This window comes from Pelodiscus sinensis, chromosome 21, assembly GCF_049634645.1.
Source record: "Pelodiscus sinensis isolate JC-2024 chromosome 21, ASM4963464v1, whole genome shotgun sequence".
NCBI classification, from domain to species: Eukaryota; Metazoa; Chordata; order Testudines; family Trionychidae; genus Pelodiscus; species Pelodiscus sinensis.
Genome location: NC_134731.1, coordinates 6488295 through 6506606, shown reverse-complemented (window position 1 = coordinate 6506606; position 18312 = coordinate 6488295). Strand labels below are relative to the sequence as shown.

Sequence of the window (18312 nt, the reverse complement as noted above, 5' to 3'; positions counted from 1 at the left end):
TGTCTACACAGCAGGAAGTTGAAGGAAGAACACTCTTCCTCTGACTTCCCTTACTCCTGGTGAAATGAGGGCTCCAGGAGTCAGAGTAAGAAGCCTGAAATTCAAAACAGTGGGCTTGCTGTATAGGCACAAACTCTGTTATTTCAAAATTACATGAGTTTTATTTCGAAATAAACATATAATGTTGACATAGCCTATAAGTCCATTCATAATCTGCCTCCCTGTTTGGGAACTGGCAGATATTGGCCCTTAAGGCCTCTCCCCTATTCTACTTTTATTCTCTGTGGGTTTCTGGTGTGCCAGGAATAAAGGACAGAAATACCATGAGACCCCACCCAAAAGAAACAGGATGCAAGGAGAGAATGAACCAGAAAGCTATTTATATTGGTGGAGACCCAAAGTTGTGGGGAAAGTAATTTTGCCGTTCCCCTTTTCTTCTCCCCATCATTGTCTCACAGGGGAACGTATCCTACAAGCCAGGGAGGCACCAGAAGGAATCTGGATGGACCTTTTGCTAGGCTGTTTCTTTTATGTCTAAATCAAAGTTATTCTAGGGATCCAAAGGGGCCCTGAATGTTTTTGCCATGGCCTCTTGTGGCCAGAGCAGACTCGTCCTTCCCTTTTGTTCCCCAATTACTAATCCAGGGACAAGGTCATGAGGTCGGGACGCTCTAAGATGTCTTTGGTCTCCTTTAAAAAGGACGGTTGTTAGCTGGACAAGAATGGCCATTGCAAATTGCTAAGAAATTAATCTAAGGTAGAGCGCGCTCTCAGATGGCAACGGGGAAAGGGGATTTACAAAAGGTTACATAAATTGAGGGCAGTTAGCTGAGAGCTGGCCTTGTCCCAGTCAAAAAAAGGGAGCAGATATTGCTTGCCAATAACACAGGCGAAGGAGAGCAAAGAGAGGGAGGGGAGTTGCAAAACAGATTAGAACAGTGTGTGTATGGGGAGGGGGCGTGCATTGAAACTGAATTAGTTAATTGCATAGAACGCACATTTTGCCAGCTGTCTGGTAAATTCCACAGTGATTTCCCTGTGTTCTGTGTTCGTCCCACTGTCTCCATATTGCGCCCTGGCTTTGTGCAACAACTGACTGGCTACAGGAGACTTTAGTTGGGCCGTGGAGATTTTGCGCGACGGTCACTTTTCTCTGTCTGCTTCTCTGTGGAAGGGTCTGGGGGAAACTGTAGGCTGGTAGGTGGGTTGGTTTGTTTTTGCTACGCCCTGTCATTTACTCCCTGGTCATCTTTACATCTCCAGTCCTTGATAGGTCTGGTTCCCCCACACCCTTAATGAAGCCTCACAAGGCGCCCCAAACAGACTGATGCATAACAGCCCCTCCCCACACACACACTTATCCAGAGCCCCGAAGCCTTGCGGTTCACTACTGAACCTATACAGCCGCCCACAAGGGAAACCGAGCAAGGTAGTCACTGCGCTTGCATCGTTTTGAAAGAAACCCGGCAGATGATTTACTCAGATCCTACTCCAGAATCCCTCTGGCTTTTCGTGAGCAATAGCCAGTGTTTGGAGAAACTAAACCCCTTGGCTTTCACAAGCCCTTGCGCACCCAAAGCGCCACTTGGACTCGATGGGCTCCTAACCCGTATACGTAGTTTCAGCATACACACCACGGTTCTCCTATCTAGGTGTGGTCGCCAATACACGCCGGGTATGAGTCTTTGAAACTCGCAGCGAAGTCTGTTCGCAGATTGGGGGAGGGAGGGAGAGTCTCGAAATCCTCTTCTAAGTGGCTGAATCTACTCGGATCTGGGCGGCGGGAGAGGTAGCGCGAATCTCTGCTTTGATCTTGTGCGAATGACTTGGGTTTGTGAAGACAAAACCCACTGTTTACTTAAACGTAAAGCTTATTATTAGCAAAACGCAACATTTGCTCTGTCTTGGCTCTAAGCACAGGATGTTGGAGGGGAAAGGGGAGTCTCTCAGTTTATTTAAATGATTTATAAATGCTGGTGGCTGCGAATGAGATCTGTATCTTTCGAGGTCTCAATTTATATATACTGTATATCTCCAGATTAAACAGGAATTCCTATGAACTTTCCCAGGGAGAGACGGTGCGAGGACATGTTATTTAGAAAACCGAGACTTCATGTTCCAACACGATTAGCGAACATGTCCCAAGAAGGGCTTTCTTTAAAAAAAATATTAAACAGCAGGAGGCTGGTGTCTGTTGGGAGGATCTTTTAACCTGAGACTGCAAAGGAATTAGTGCATTTATTGGAAACGCAAATCTAGGCACAGAATTTGCCAGCTCTAAACGGGATAGTGTTATTCTGCTACGGAAAATATAGGCTTGACAGGAAGAGCTAGGGTTTTGAATCCCAGGATCTCTCCTCTCCTTTCAGATGAAAGGCACTTCTAGCAATTATATCCCTTTCTTTATTCTGCCTTGAACTCTGCTTTTAAAGAGACACTGTATACACTCCCTAATCCACAACAAGTCGCTTTCTTCCATGCTCCTAAACCCGCCCTGGGTTAACAGGGAAGAAACCGGTTTTGCAGCCCTCCCTGGTGTAGGAAGCAGAATTTTACACACGGGATCTTGGTTTCGACTGTACAGCCCCGTTGACAGTAGCCTCCCCAGGAATTTAAATTGGGGGAGGGGGTGTTCGAATTTACAAGGGGGGGTGTCAGGGCCGATGAGGGGTGACACCGTGAGGGTGAAGGTGGGCTGTATGGCACCATTGTTCACAAAACTGGGGGGTGTTGGGGAAATTCAGGGGGGGCATACTCTCCCATGGGGGGGTGTAGGGAAATCCCTGCCCGTTGATCATATTGTTTTAACCGCTCCCAGTAACAACAGAGGATTCACCCTGGGCTGACCGCTACAGGTGCCATTTGAAGTCAAATCCGCGCAGGGAACCTTGTGGTCCTTATGCATCTGGAGATCGGGCCACTAGAAAGTGCTGTAAATTTTTCCTGCAGAAAACAATTCCACATTTCCCCACCAGATGTCGCCCGAGGTCAAAGTCCGAAATGGCTGGCCTGTTTTAGGCCCACCTGCAATTTACAGTTCACTGCACATAACTATATTTAGTTCCCTGCATGTCCACAAGGACCCTGGAGGGGGAGGAGCTTTTTTACAGCTGTTACCAATCAATAGTTTAACACTTGGCTCTCTTAGATTTGTGCAAGTACATTTAAAGAGCTCAAGTCCCGATTCAGCATCTTTACTAAGGGCAGATGAGAAACTGACTTGAAGTCAGGAGTATTCTTGAAAACGGGTCTATTCTGTATCCCAGTGAAAAGCCCAGTTATGTGAGCATTTTGTGCATCAGGCAAAGAAAATAAAAATGCAGCAAAACCACACTGGCCTAAATAATCACACGCACCCCTCCATACATACAACATTCATGATCATCCTCCCACATCAAGCCAGGCAAATCCACACCATACATCCACCCACAAGTCCAGATTCAAATAATAATCTGCAACCCTGTTCCTAAATCCTAATGTAGGCTCCAAAATAAACAGGCAGATTTCCCAAAGGTTTGAGCGCTCTGCTGATAAAAGGGGAACTGTTTTGGGGCTCTGTTTTTCAGAAGTTTGGCCATAACCCCTTGGTGTATGCACACCAAAGTTCCCTCTCATCTTTCCCATCCACGTGCACGTTTTTCCATCCATGTGTGGAATATTTTGATGTGCCCTGAGGCATGTGCAAATGTGCACCACCAGTAAAAACAAAACCTAGCTATGGGTGCTCTGCTAATCACCAGAGTAGTATTTGAATCTCTCTTGAGTGGCTGCACAAGTGCCCAGCTTACAGGAATACTCATATACCCCCTTATTTTCCCTATGCATGTGCACTCAATCCCACACATGCTTGCCAACACTTAATCTGCGATTTACTCCACTCTGAGCAAGTTAATAGTAGGATCAAGTGCTTGCTCTGCTTTATTATCTCATCTCAGCCCAATGCTAATGTTTTTGGTTGTATGAATTCACTTTGATTAATAGAGCTTATTCTGTCATCCTGTTTTGTCCTGCATGTTATAATAATGATCAGATAAACCTAAAACTGCGATATTGATTCACGACCAAATATTTGTTAATGACGTATGAAGAAACAAAGAACTATAACTAAACAGGCCTGCTACACTGTTGGATGGTACAAAACTTAAAAGCATGATTACTTAAATAAATGAGCTAGACCTGGAGTTAAAAACACATTAGCTTTTGTTCCTGGTCTCAGACTGGCATGTTGTATAATGTTTGTTTTTCTAAGATTTAGTTACTCTGTTAGTAAGAGCTTTTTTAAAAAGCAAAAGAGTCCTGTCATTTGAGAACTTGGTGGCCTTTGTGAAATGAGTTGGTTGGGTCTCAGTCCAGTTCCTAGTGGAAAGGTGCCTGTCTATCAAAAATCCACCTTCACAGCCAAGCCATCTGGTTGGCAGGGTCAACCAAGATGTTGCCGGACTATAGAGCAGGACTAGAAGCTTCAACCTGTATTACACATTAGCCTTTGTAACCTTGAAAGCACTACTGAGGTGCACGTGGACTTGGGTGGACAAAGCATTCTGTTTCCCATTGAAAAAGTTACCACTTCTCAGATGGAATCTGATTAGCTGCTTGATTATTATTAGTGCATGACAATACAACTGTGTGGAATGGTTTTAGATGGGAAATAAATAATTGTTCCATAAATCCAAAGTACAAAGTGAGCAGAGTTAAGGCTGGAATTCCATTCTGAAAACACCCCTGTTGATCCTGCTGTTTCAGCCAAAGATGCAGAGGTAGGTAGGGTCTGTGGCTTTCCAACGGTGGGTTTTTCACTGTTCTAAACTTTGTTTAGCTACATTCATAGCGGAACTTTCTGGAGACATTTTCTCGCTCTGCCAGCTCTTTGTCTGTCTTGCTTCTGTGGGCTCCTCAACTCATTTTCTTGCAAGCAAAAATAAGCTCCGTCAAGAATCATCCCCCAGATCAAAACCAATCACATTTGTTTCATGCTGACATGTTAGACTCCACACTCAGAATGTTCACATTTCTAGAATTCTCTCACTGCAACATTGCCTAAGTAACCATAGGCCACGCTTTAGGACATTGTGAAAGTCACCATACTATGAAATTAACCCTAGGATCCCCTTGCTTTCCACTGTGACCATGTGACTGTCCAACGCCCCATCTGATTTCTGTAAGTCTTCCTAATACACTGGGTAGTGAATCATAGGCTGAAATAGAAAAAACAAACAAACAAAACAAAACAACCTTCCTGCAACAGCACCATTTGGAGGACCACATTTTAAGCAAGGATCCTCTACCCCACTACCCTATCCAGGTTGGCCAATTTAGCCACTTTTGAATTGCCTGGCATTCCATTTCACGCTCTCTAGCCCAGATGTCAAACTTCAGACTAAAAATAAAGGGCAAAGAGGAAGAGCCACTAGATTTGTAAAGCATGGTTCAATTTAATATGGATTCCCACCTCTCTGCTTTCCAGATACCTTTTTCTATTTCACGTCTACAAACTGGAAGTGTTTCCAAGTCACATTCTGCCTTGAATCCCACTGATTTCAATCAGTGAGGCTTATGGCAGGATAGAAGTAAAATGAGCAGAGTTGAAAGTGTCTACTACATTTACGTTGTGACCACTAGATGGAGCATGTGTAGGCACATTTCTTTCAGTTTGTGTTTTTCCCCATTATTTTCTGCTAGAGACATGTTCCTCCTGGTTAGTAGTCAGAGGTGCATGCCCCTGGTAGCCTGCCTCCATATATTTGAAAAGAGAATCGTTCTATGCTCAGTACCCCAGATCCCAATGCAGTGCAGCAGCTAGTTAGTAACCGACCCACGTGTGGGTTTACCAGGCATGTGGGTGTATGTAAATAAGTTATTCTTTCCATTTGCCTGGGAAGGGGGATGAATCGTACTGAAATCTAATAGGCGTGAAAGATCACTGGAATACTCTTATTTTTGCCATGATTTGACACTTGAGAGTAGTGCCAGATCCACCGACCTGCCTGTGGGCATTTTCACAAATCAGGTACCCGCCAGGGAAATGTGCAGCATTTCTCTGCTGTATTCCTGTTATGTCCTAAACCAGAGAGAGTCAATTTTGGAAGCCCCAGGGGCCACAATGATACTCAAAACACATGCCGAGGGCTGCAGCTTAAGTGCGGTTGCATCAGTCTACTGGTGACTGTGGAAAGCAATCCTGGAAATTTTAATTGATGATTTAAAAAAAAAAAAGACATTGTGTCATGTTAGAAAACAATTCTCCTAGAATATCTTCACCTTATCGGGGTGTCATCATCCGACAACATCAAATAGTCCTAGGGGCAGGCCCAAGGGAAAAATGAAACTGACTGCAGCCCCTTCTCCCCTTTCCCACCCTGCCAAAAGAAAAAAAAAGTCCAGGTCAACAAGGCCTAGTGTGCTGGCCTAGTCCAAGCCCTGTTGTGAAGTCCAATGAGGAACTGCAGAGCTGTCTCTAAGGTGACGGGCTAGCCCCCGGCTGGGTTGCTATGCTGCCCGGAACGGACCAAAGGTTGCTGTTGCTGTTGTGGAGAGGAATATGGCCAACTGTGGCTGTTCTCATGTGCCTTTTGGAGACCTTTCTACGGGGAAGGGGAGAGGAGGAAGGAAACGAAGGGATTCCTCTAAACGTGACTCTGAGAAATAAGCTTAGAGGACCCCGACTATTCACCTCATTCTATTTTCAGAGACATCAGTCTTCTCCATCAGGGTGAAGGAAATAGGCGTTCCTCCTTCTGCCCCATGGGAATAACTTTTATACTTTTAACTGAAGAGGAATATATTGTGATGAAGGGAAGTTTGTCGTAGCAAATCTCCAATCATTCAAACACACCATCCGTCCCTAGGTTTACATTGCCCTGCACTGTGTGAGGTGTGTATGGCCCTGGAAACAGTAGTTCTGAGTGACGGGCTTTCGATTGTATTGGTATGGCCTTCCCGCCTTCCGCCTGCCTTGTTCTGAATGGGTTGGGGTGCCCGCGCCGAGGCAGACAATGGGAGAGGCCCAGTGAGGGCCCATGGGTATGGGGAACGTTGTGATGTAGAGGCCTCTCACAGGTGAGGGCAGATCTGTATATCCACTCCCATCACAGGGGCCAAGGACACAAGTGGGACGCCTACCCACGTAACGTGCTGAATCTGAAAGCTCACGACGGCTGGATATGAACCAGCTTTTGGTCACATTCTACAGCTACTCTGGGTCACAAATCTCTTCCTCTTGGATTTTCATCGTTGGAAGCCTGTTCCATGTGCTGAGTTGTGTTTATGCCCTGTTGGTACCCACCCTGCTCCATGAACTTCCCCAGGGAGCAGGAGAAAGCAGGGTCTGGCCTCTGGGTGAACGGCTCAGACATAACCCCTTCTTCCCCACAAGGCACAAATCAGGGGGTTTCAAATTACAGGCCATGGCCCAGTACTGGGTCGTGGAATGTCAGGCATTGAGTCTCGTTGCAGGGGGATCAGGTGATCAGTGGGGATGCTAAGGCAGCTCCCTGCCTGTCCTGGCACCGCAGACTGTGCCGTACCTCGGAAGTGGCCAGGTGGTGTGGGGGGGAGAGAGCGCACCGGGCTCCACACACTGCCCCCCCCGGGCACTAGCTTCGCACTCTCATTGGCTGGGAACCTGCTGCTGGCTACTTCTGGGGGCAGCATGGTCTGGGTGCCAGGAGAGGCAGGAAGCTGCCTTAGCCTCCCTCTCTCCCCCGCTGCACCGCTGACCGGGAGCCGCTCAAGGTTAAGCCCCTCCCACCCCAGCACTGACTGCCCACCCCCCCGAAGCCGGAGCCCCCTCCTACACTGCAAAGTTCTCATCCTCAGCCCCACCCCGGAGCCAACATTCTTGTCAAATTATGTTGAGTCGTGGCCTCAACAATTTTCGTCCACTGGGTCAGGAGAAAAAAGCTTGAAAACCGCTGGGTTAAATGAAGTAGGTGGTAGGGGACTTGGCACAGGCTTCCGCCCTACACACTTGCCACCGCATGGGCTGCTCTGGGGGGCCCATCCCGGATAACGTCGTGCGGTCAGATGACTGCCGAGGACACAGCCGGACTGTGCGAGCAAAGGCAGCGAGCGATGGAATCCCCATTCTGGGGATCACCACTACCTCCCTCCCTCCGCCTTCCCCTCTGTGATCCCAGGGTGTTACTCACCCACCTTCCAGGGGGGTCAGGAGCTCTTTGGAGAGGAACAGGCCTGTTTGAAATGGCCAGCAAAGCCCCCGATCCTGTTCGACTGACGTGGAAAGCTCCCAGCAGCTTCTCTGGGCACAGGATTGGGCCCCAAGCCATTGTTTATCCTAACGGGAGGGGAAGGCCTATTGTAAATTACTCACAGTGGCTTTCCATGAAGATGGTGCAAGCACCCCAGAGGGGCTGGGAAGGAGCTTTTCCTTCCACTGCCTCCCCCCTCCCCCCAAGCCTCTGGAGCTTCGCACAGTCAGAGCTCTGAGCTGCAAACCGGGGAGCCGATTATCAGCAGGCACTTCCAAGATTAGAGGCCTCATATTTATGTCTGTCTCTGCTGGAGCACGCCAGCGAGCAAGCTCGGAGTTGAATTTGATGCAGACTGTTTGGCACCAAGGGCTGATTCCTGGGGTAACCTTTCCCTGTCCTGATTGCGTGTGGAGGAGGTTTGGGCAGGATTTCAGAGTGTTTTAAACACACAGACACACCCAGCAAGACTGCCGGGGAACAAGAGGAGCATCTCTGAACTCTAAGCCAACCGCTGCACCAATGAGAAAGTAACAGATTCTGCCTGAGACCCAGGGACTGTGCGGTATTAATAGGTCAGTGTAGTATTTTGTCAGTGTCTCTATCTTATAGTGGGGGAAAAATGACATAGCATCTCATTCCCAAAAACCTTAATCTCCCAGGGTAATGAGCTGCATGAATACACCCACCACAAGTTGTCAGGTGGATTTGAAGGTTTGATCTTCATCTGCCCTACCCCCCATGCGACTTGAGCTGTGGAAGTAATGTTCTGGTGCTGCAGGGTAGTCCCATGGACTACTATAGAAGCTGTATGGTTTGCAGATAGGGTTCATTACTAAGGATATGTCTACACTAGGAAACTATTTCAAAATAACTAAAATCGATTTAGTAGCTCCCGAAAAACAAAATCAAAATAGAATGCCCGTGTAACTACCACTGGGTGGATTTGAACCGGAGACCTCTGAAGCTTAGTATAAAAGCCTCTACCCTCTGAGGGTATGTCTACACTACCCCGCTAGTGCGAACTAGCGGGGTAATGTATGCATACCGAACGTGCAAATGAAGCCCGGGATTTGAATTTCCCGGGCTTTATTTGCATAAGCCGGCCGGCGCCATTTTTAAATGCTGGCTTGTTCGAACCCCGTGCCGCGCGGCTACACGCGGCACGGGCTAGATAGTTCAGACTAGCAAGCCATTCCGAACTATCTGTACGCCTCGTTCCTCGGCTTGCTAGTCCGAACTATCTAGCCCGTGCCGCGTGTAGCCGCGCGGCACGGGGTTCGAACAAGCCGGCATTTAAAAATGGTGCCGGCCGGCTTATGCAAATAAAGCCCGGGAAATTCAAATCCCGGGCTTCATTTGCACGTTCGGTATGCATACATTACCCTGCTAGTTCGCACTAGCGGGGTAGTGTAGACATACCCTGAGCTAAAAGCCAGCTAACTCCTAGCTTATGCTGTAGAGGTCCCTTGATCTTAGCTGTTGCTGTGGTCTAGGTGCCACTGCATGGGACAGAGAACCACACTAGGTGTGTAGGTGACACCTGCACTAGGGGGAAGCCTCAAAATTAGTCCAAGGAAGGCTCCGTTAATGTGGATGTGCTACCTCGACTCAGAGCCCCAGGAAGCACTGGGGCGTAATTAGTCTGACTGACTCTGGGAAGTAGTTATTTCACAATAGCAGCACCGGAGCGTCCACATAATTATTTTGAAATTAGCGTTATTCCTCAAGGAAAGCAGGAGTACAGATTTCGAAATAAGCGGCTGATTATTTTGAAAAAACGGGCTTGGTAAGTGTGGACACTCCACTGATTAATTCAACCTAAGGGAGGTTATTTCAAAATAAAGCCCTAGTGAAGACCAGGGCGAAATGCCCCTCATGCCCAGATGATCTCTTGCAGACTTTATATGCTCAGAAGGAGCTTGCTAACAGAGCATATCATGATTATATATAATACCTACTGGCCTCAGTTGGTGATTAAGCTGTTCACACCTGGAATGAAAATACACTCGTGTGTGGCTGTCTCCCTCGAACGCTGCCGCGGGGGAGGAGAAGAGATCAGTTATAGTTTGGCTCAGTGTTAGGAACTTGTGGTTTGTATTGTGGATGCTGAGGGACCCTATTTTTACCCTTCCTGTTGGCTGTGGTCTCCGTCTGCAGGTAGCCCTGGTTCATCACGCCTGTGGCATGCAGAAGCTCTCTTGTCTGTGGACCTCCATGTGGTTTCTAGAATCGGGGTGAGGAACCTTTTTTGGGTCGGGGCTGCTGACCCGCAGAAAAATCAGTCACGGGCTGAACCAGAGTAAGAAGCAGGGGGGGAAAAATCCAATTCACTGACAGCAGAAAGACCCTCCCCCACATTTCCCTCACGCAGTAGAGCCTAGGGGGGCTAGGGCTAGTAGATTTTGTGGGGGGGAACCTCCAGGCAGCACTTGACTGCACCAGCCAAGGGGAGAGGAAGCAGCATTGCATGAAGCCACTTCCTCCCCTGCCCAGGCAGAGTCCATGGATCTGGCTCAGGTTTGCCTGACTCCGGCCCACGAGGCTCAGGGCCTTACAGCGGGGAACCAGCACTGGTGCTCCAGCTCCATTGAGGGAGCTGGGGGGAGGGGAATGGGGCTGGAGTGTCAGCAGGGGCTCCCCAATGCTGAGGGGGGGGAGCCCCAGCATAAGGGGCTGGATTTAGGCAAGCTGGGGCCGGATGCAGCCCCCGGGCCTGGTTCTCCACCCATGTGCTAGAACTTTGTCAGCATGGAGGGCGACGACCCCTGTATAAACGTCACCCCTCTGACAGGGACGCAGCGTGAGGGGAGCACCTTGCGTGGGAGATGTATGGCAGGACCAAGGACTTTGCGGCTGCGCACAATTCTCTCTCGGATAAAATATATCCAAGGGCAGGGCTGCTCTGGGCCCTCGTGGAGCCTCTGAGCCGGTCTGTCCTTCGGCAGCGCCACGCGGCTCAGAAGGCAGCAGCCGATAGCACTGACACGCTTTGGGGGCTTTAATGGGCTTAGTGCCGAGCGGTTCTTAGGAGTGATCACGTGAATTAGTACCAGTCGCATTACGGGAGTGTTTCTCCTGGCCGCCGCGGCTGCTGATAGAAGAAGCACCTCCGGCTAGGAGGTGGAGACGTGGTGAAGGGGGGGACTCTGTGAGCTCCGTCTTTTGTAAAGAAATCTCTCCCCTTCCCCTCACTTGTATGGGTGGAAGATAAATATTCAGCCTTTATCACTCAGTCTTCTCAGCAAACCCATGAATTCTGTCGGAGCTGCTCCTTGGTGCTTAGCAGGAAGAAGGACAGAAATCCACGGTAATAACAAATCTAGATACAGTCAGAGGTTCAGATCTCACGCTGTGGGGGCCAGGTCCTGAATGGGTATAAATTATCCTGGCTTTGTTGACATCAGTGGGGCTACCCCCATGTACAGCAGTTAAGGAGGTGTCTCTTCACCAGCACGCTGGACAGGTTCTGACCCTGCCTCTATCACCATAGTATCTAAGCACTTGCCCTAGTGCTGTGTTGTGGGGAAAGAAAGAACAAAAAAAAAAAAAAGGGGTGGCCACCAATGTTCCCTCTAAATTTTTCCATCCATGTGTGGAATAATTTTTGTTACATGCACCAAGCCAGGCACAGATGTGCATCACCCATAGAAACACGTGTGGCCGGCTGTATTGACCCTCTGCTAATCAGCTGGGAGGCATTGGAGTCTCTCTTGGGTGGCTGCCCAAGCGCTCTGGTGGCCACCATCCTTGACTGTTTGCCTGAGCGATCCTGCCTTGTTTCAGTTGTCAGTAGGCAGCTGTCAGGTCACCTACCCTGGCGCTGAGATTCCCAGGTTGTGCAAATTGTGAGCTGATTTAGGATGAACTGGGGAGCAGCTGCTGTAAACCAAGCTGCTGCGGAGTCTAAACCTTGGCTCTGGGCCTCTCATGCCAGCCCCAGTGGCTTCTGTGGGAAGTTCATATACAGGTTGAACCTCTCTAGTTTGGCACCCTCGGGACCTGACCGGTGCCAAACCGGAGAATTTGCTGAATCACGGGAGGTCAGTATTGTCTAGCTGCATTACCAACACTGCCACTGCTTACTGGGCTCTGAGAAGACATTTAGGGGTGAATTAGAAACAGCAAAGAACATTGAGAGCCAGGACTGGTGGCCGTAAACAAACTTTATGGGATCCCTGGAAACTTGGCCACATCCATAATAAGTGGACATCCGGTTAACTAAAATCATGCTGGGCCATGGATGTTGCCAAACCAGAGAGTGCCGGACGAGAGAGATTCAACCCGTACTTCAGTTGTTTACTTTTCTATACTGTGCCATGCATAGTGAAGGCTTCCAGTTAGTGTTGCTCTCCAGATGGACATGAATAGCTTACATTTATAGCACTTCTCAATCCACTTCTTTATGCAATACTCAATCAACCTGTGGAACTCCTTGCCAGAGGATGTTGTGAAGACCAGGACTTTAACAGGGTTAAAAAAAGAGCTAGATGAATACACAGAGGATAGGTCCATCAATGGCTAGTAGCCAAGATGGGCAGGGATAGTGTCTCTAGCCTCTGTTTGTTGGAAGCTAGGAATGGGCAACAGGGGTGGGATCATGTGATAACTGTCGTGTTCATTTCCTCTGGGGCATCTGGCCTTGGCCACTGTTGGCAGACAGGATACTGGGCTAGATGGACCTTTGGTCTGACCCACTGTTCTTATGTTCAAAGCCCTTACTGGAATGGCTTCACTGCTCACTGAAATACGCCCATTCTGTGGTGGAGCACTGCCTATGACTATTTAGGAATACCCTGGAGAAGAATTCCCTATCCATTTGCAATGACAATGGGGATTTTAGGTTGGCAGACTAATTACCCCAGGTGGCATTTGGCCAGGCCACTTTGGTTAACTTCCGTACCCTTGGGATGAGAGGGAAACACCATGGCTGTGTCTAGACTGGCCAGTTTTTCTGGAAAATCAGCCGCTTTTCTGGAAAAACTTGCCAGCTGTCTACACTGACCGCTTGAATTTCCGCAAAAGCACTGACTTCCTACTGTAAGAAATCAGTGCTTCTTGCGGAAATACTATGCTGCTCCCATTCGGGCAAAAGTCCCTTTTGCACAAAACTTTTGCGCAAAAGGGCCAGTGTAGACAGCTCAGATTTATTTTCCGCAAAAAAGCCCCGATCACGAAAATGGCGATCGGGGCTTTTTTGCAGAAAAGCGTCTGTGCCAATCTAGATGCTCTGTTCCGAAAATGCTTTTGACGGAAAACTTTTCCGTGAAAAGCATTTCCGGAAAATCATGCCAGTCTAGACGTAGCCCATGGGTGTTAATGACAGATAAGTGCTCAGGACCATGGTTGTAATTCTCCATAAAAAGCTTGTCACTGGTTTCATCTCTTGATGGAGCCAGGTCGGGAGCTGCTGAGGAACAGTATCTGAAGGCGAGCCTGAGAGAGCTGCCCCCAGGGACTCTGGCTTGGGTGAAGAAGCCCAGCAGAAGCACAGACGAGAAAAGCAGGCTTGGCCCTCGGGCACCCCTCAGATGTGTTGCCAGCGTCTTTTCATCTCGCTTGGCCTTCAAAAGCCCTTCCAGCCCAGGTGCAGCATCAAAGCCCGAACGTCCCCAAGCCGCACCGAAGGGAGAATCGGCAGAAGGGAAGAGTCGTGTCATGTCTAAGCAGAGCCAGGAACAGGGGCAGACTGGCTCGGCGGGATACTGGGAATGTCCCGGTGGGCCGTCGTGTCCGCACCCCGATGCCCCTCACTCCTAGCGGTTTCGTGTCTGCGCTGTATGCGGCACACAGAGCCCGACGTGCCACCTGCGCTGCATGCTGGACGTGAGGCAGGGGGTGGGGCTTGAGGGGCATGCAGGGGTGACATCATGGGGAGGGCTGTTCTCAACCCATTTCCCGGGCCTATTTTGATTGCCACTACGCTCCTAGCCAGGAAGTTCCCAGTGAAACTGAATCTGATCTCAGAGGCTCGCCTTCCTGTCGAGTCTCCTCTAGATGTTATGCCAGGTTTCTAGAATTGCTCTCGGAAATAATGTTGGAGCAGAACCCTCACTTGGGACATGGTGACAAACCAGGAGGTGGCAGAGCTTAAAGGAGGATGTATCTGCCTGATATCACAGTATGTTGGGGGCTGTCTTTAGCAGATGGGACTTCCCCCCAACTCCTTCTCTGGCATGGACCTAACCTCTGTGATGTTCACTGGGAGTAGCTGTGAAATCAGAACTCATCACTTCTTTAAAAATTTTGCCCCCACCTGCCAGTGGTTTTTAAATATATAATTACTGGGGTTTTGTCAGCTCCACGGTAGAACTTCATAATGTCCCCAGGGAGCGGCGCAGGCTGGCACATCTGACGATGCCGGTGAATGCCCCGTTAGCTGCCAGTTGATTAAACCAAGATAAAATCTCTAGATGGGTCCCGGAAGTGTTCTGCAGGACAGAAGGACAGAAATACAGATCACCAGGACGCATCGTGCAAGGTGACGGATTACTGTAAAATACTGGCAGTTCAATGACTGCAGCCTCGCAGGGCAGCTGTTACTCACTTAAGAGCTCCTCCTGGTTCTAGAATTCCAACAGTGACTTCTAGAACCACTTCTACTGAGAGCAGGACCATGGCCCAGAGTCCTAGATTTGGCCATAGTCTTCATGTACAATGACATGGGATCTGTACCTTACAATGGGATATGTGTGGGTAACTTCACTCTAACATGCCTTCCAGAGAACAGCCCTTCTCTTGCCCTGCCCTGCTTTTGGAGCATAAGCTCAAGGCTTTGAGACTTCTAGCCCAGAGGCAAGAGCGAGTCACTACTGAACGTGACTTCAGTTTGCTTTGGATCAGGATGTAAATGCTCTGGCTCAAGTGTGGAGTGGAGTACCAGATGGCTAAGTCCATTTATGACCAAAGTGCCATCATCTGACCCCTGGGAATGACTTCTCACTTCAAAGGCCTGATCGTGGTAGACAAATGCTCTTCTGCTCATTGAAATCTATAGGACCCAAACTCATGGGATTTAAGCCAACGGGGCTGAGTCCTGGTCATTGCGCTGGATTGTTCTCCGGGTGAAGCGTACAAAGTGTTAGTATCGAAGATCCCTTTTCTGTGGGAAAATTGGAGGGAAGGCTGAGAAAGTGAACATACATGTGTTCAGAGCCCAGAGTTTGGCACCTGGACTCTGTTCGTGAGTTTATTTTGTTTTGTGTGCAAATGTGCCTGCTATTGTTTCAAGAGCTCTTGCTGGAGAAATTAATGGTCAGAGTGCTTAGTAGTCAATGAGAAAATGCACCTGGCGATGGAAAAAGCTCTCTTCGAGGAAAACATGATACTGCATTGGAAAAGTAACTTTGTGTAACATTTCTAATGTGAAAGGTATGGCTTGGAAGGTTTCCATGGACTTGGAAATCAAAGCTGAATTGTCTGCTCTCCAGGTTCTTTCAAATCAACTAGACCAGCGTTTCTCAACTATTTTTTTTTATAAAGTACCCCCTTTAAAAAAAATTATAAGTACCCCCAGTACCTACAGTTTTTAGACACACACATTATTTTTCTACCATTGCAACACATTTGTTTAAAAAACGTAATCGTACCCAGGCGGGCGATGACATTTTTGGGTGTAAAAAGTACAAAAATAATAAAGCGCTGTAAAACTTACAACAAAAATTCGGCTTTCTCCAAATTTCAGATGTGTTGACGTACCCCCCAGAGTTCTCTCGGAGTACTCGTACCCCTGGTTGAGAAACACTAAACTAGACAATATCCTTCTTCTCTGGTGGATTTTGCCTCGATTGTTTCTGGGCATGTGGCCCTCCTCTTTTCTTCCCCCTCCAGTGGACCGTACATATCTTTATCATAGCAATTTTACAAACCCCTACTAAATGGGTTCTGAATTAATTCATTTACATATCCTCCCTTGCATCCCATTACTGCTGTTTACTGCCATTAATCCTCTGCATACACATGCTTCCAATCAATACAGCCTTCTGTGGTTGTTCACAAAGCAGCTTCATGTGGCATTATTCTTAGAATAATTTCCCACTGTTTGTTCAAGCTGTTTTTGTATTTGACAGATACTGGCGGGGTTTCTCCCCCCGCTACCTCCTCCTGCGTGTTCAATATTTCCAGCCAGGGCTCTTTTATGTCAATTACATTATTAAGGCATCCCTATCTGCAAGCCGGTTGAGTGCTATGCTGCTGCATGGCTGTAGGGGGAGCACAAGGTGGTAGGGATTGGATTAAAACAATACATTTCCTTTGGGAGGGATAGGGGAGAAGGCAATGTGACGACTGCCGTTTATTGTTTCCTTGGCAGCCAGGTGACGGGTTAAGCACACGAGACAGACAGAAGCAGGAGACTATTCCCCATCCATGTCTTGTCTTAACCCTTTTAAAGATTAACGGGAAAGCGTTTACCTGCCAAGACCTGGGTTTGGGGTTCTGTGTTTCTCCTGCAGCAGCTGATGCCGTCACTCACGCCTGCAGCAGAGCAGAGAGCTGCAGTCTTGAAGCTGCTTTGCGGTGCAGGTGATGACATCCCTGCAGCAGGCGAAACAGAGCCCCTTTCTCTCCCGTCAGGTAGGGGCCAGAGGAAATGACTCCACAATGCCGCACTCTTGAACACATCTTTCTAACAAAGTGTGGTCAGCTGTTTGTGGTGCAAGGGCAAAATGCAGTGAAGGCAGTGAGGAGACTTACCCATGCAAAGCTTTGGCCCTTAAAAATTTGAGATTCTCCTTTCAGTGACATGAGTATGAATTGGGAAGAAATCTATTGAGTTCTGGTGTTACACCAGTCTTTGTAAGGCTGCAGAGAGTCGCCTGCTCCCCTCCCCTCCCCCCCCCCCGATTGCTTAAGCTCATTTCTCTTGCTCAAACTAGGGGCATGCTAGTTGTCAGAGCTCTTTGATGGGCCAGATCCTGCTGAAATAACTCCCACTTCAGCCAGCAGTGGCCTGGCATTGAAGTACAGCCGCTCCACGAGTTACGAACAAGTTACGGACCAACTCTTGGTCCATAACTCGAAGTATTCGTAACTCGGATCCCATAGAGTTACACGGTGACCACGCTGTTCATAAGCGCAGATCACCATTCATAACTCGGATCCGCATTTACGACCGCTTTGGTCGTAAGTGCGGATGGTCATAAGTGGAGGTGGTCGTAACTCAGGGAGCGGCTGTATGTCTACACTGTGAAGCTATTTCAGGATACCGGAAGTATCCTGAATTAGCTATTCTGTGTCTATTGAAGCAGTCCGTTATTTTGAAATAGATTTCAAAATAACGGATGGCTTATTCCAATGTCCTGGTAACCCTTGTTCCAGGGGAATTTCAGAATAGTGAGTTATTTCAAAATTTGGCACTGTGTAGACAGCACCAAATTAGGAAATAAGCTATTTCAAAGTACACTCAAATTAAGCTACACAATTTGCGTAGCTTATTTTGAGCTAAGGGTGCTGTGTAGATGCACCCATAAACAGCAGGAGGACATAGTCCTGTGTGTTGGTAGCTTGATACCTATTTTCAGCATTTGATACCCAATGTACCTTGAGCATCTCTTGGTTTAGAACAGGGATGCCCATTTTTGTTTGCATTGACTGAGAGATCAGAGCCCCATTATGCAAAGTGGTGGACAGACACATGTAAAATAATTTAGAATCTAAATAGAAAAGGGTGGAGGGTTGGTGAGTGTGGGGGATAATTATTATCCCCATTTGCAGACAGGGCACAGAGAAATTAAATGATTTGCTGGGGCAAAGATGGAAACTGAATCTAGTCCCAATCCAGAACCTTGATCACAAAATCCAAACTTCCTCTCTAATCCAGCAAAGCAGCTCACAGAATATGGTGTTTACTCTTTTTTAAAAGGGGCGGGTGGAGGAATATGTAGATGGAGGTATGATTTTGGGGAGGTGGTCCACTGAAGTGCAGAGAAAACATGTTAGCAGAACAAGGCTCTGCCCTTAACAATATAATTAGGCTCCACTGTAAAATGACTTCTTATAACCAACCATTTTCTGGCAAAATAAACCAGTGCCACCACATGTATCTACTAATATATTTGAGAGAGTTTGTGTGTCTGTCTGTGTGTCCATCCGTCCTGCTGTGAGT

General features: G+C 48.1%; 1 protein-coding gene across 1 annotated transcript in view; it reads left to right on the top strand.

Annotated features, from left to right (window-relative positions):
• TBX4 (T-box transcription factor 4) overlaps nucleotides 1-18312 on the top strand; it is a 148356-nt gene that overhangs the window by 7609 nt on the left and 122435 nt on the right. The window lies entirely within an intron of this gene.